The sequence below is a fragment of the Alligator sinensis genome, unplaced genomic scaffold (genome assembly GCF_000455745.1).
Source record: "Alligator sinensis unplaced genomic scaffold, ASM45574v1 scaffold12_1, whole genome shotgun sequence".
Classification (NCBI taxonomy): Eukaryota; Metazoa; Chordata; order Crocodylia; family Alligatoridae; genus Alligator; species Alligator sinensis.
The window spans coordinates 2,999,555-3,000,690 of record NW_005841973.1 but is presented as its reverse complement, the minus strand read 5'-3'; the positions used below and the strand labels follow the sequence as shown (position 1 = coordinate 3,000,690).

General features: G+C 48.1%; 1 long non-coding RNA gene across 1 annotated transcript in view; it reads right to left on the bottom strand.

The window, feature by feature from the left end:
• Positions 1-206: 206 nt before the first annotated feature.
• The window catches only part of LOC112549828, a 2,093-nt gene continuing 1,163 nt past the window's right edge, over positions 207-1,136 (bottom strand). Inside the window, exon 2 of the long non-coding RNA XR_003093378.1 lies at positions 207-387. This is a non-coding gene — a long non-coding RNA (uncharacterized LOC112549828). The remainder of the gene's footprint in view (positions 388-1,136) is intronic.

Below are 1,136 nucleotides of genomic sequence, written 5' to 3'. Positions count from 1 at the left end.
AAATCCGGGGTGGGGGGTGGAAAAAGCAAAGCAGGGCTGGGCGGGGAGCCGGGGTGCGGGGGTCCCCTGCCCGCGGGGCTTGCACGGGGCCATGCGGGGTGGAGGGGTCTTGGCTTCATCAAGTGGTCCTCGGCTCTCCGCTTGCTGAGGACACACGGCGGGAGCTTTCCCCGAGAGGAGCCGCGGAGAAACTTGCACTGAGCAGAGCCAGAAACTCGGGTTTTATTGCTTGCAGGAGCCGGGGGAGAGAGCGGTGCAGGACGGCTCCGGGCTCCGGGCTCCGGGCATCCTCCCCGGCTCCAGCTGCAACCCGGGAGCGCGGCGATGGTGCCAGTACAGCCCGGAGCCGTGCATCTAGCTACGTATTGCTGTAGCCATGACATGCGCCTAAGACAGATAAATAGATCATGTATATGTATTAAATATATTTAGATACCAATAATAGTAGTATAGAGGGTACACCTTGTATTACTATCTATCTATCTATCTATCACATTACTTCTATCTATCTATCTCATTACTTCTATCTTCACATTACTTCTATCTATCTATCTATTTATCTATCTATCTATCTATCTATCTGTCTCGAGAGAGAGAGAGAGACATGATACCTACATATTGCTGTACCTAAAACATTCGTCTTTATAGGATAGATAGATAGATAGATAGATCTGTATCTATATCTAGCACAATGATAACGACCATGGTGACAACTAGATATAGCTATAGATATATAGATATTGCTGTATCCATGGCATTCGTCTTTATAGATAGATAGAGATGAGATCTATATATGTGTATAGATTATATATATCCAGCCATCTACAGAGGGATAGAGAGCCCGAGCGAGCTGATTTCCAGATACCGCTGTCTCTACACCACTCCTCTCTGCCCATGAATCTGGAGCCGAGGGGTTTTGCGATGATTTTTTTATTATTTTATTTGCTCTTGTTGCTAGGACTGGTATTATTATTATTATTATTATTATTATTATTATTGTTATTATCATTATTGCGATTGTTCACGGGCTCGTGGGACACGGGTTATCCTGCTGCCGGCACCGGTGTCGCTCCTGTCCGTGCGTGGCCGTCCTCACCCCGCGATTGCTGCCCTTCCTGGCCCGGGTCCTGCGGCTC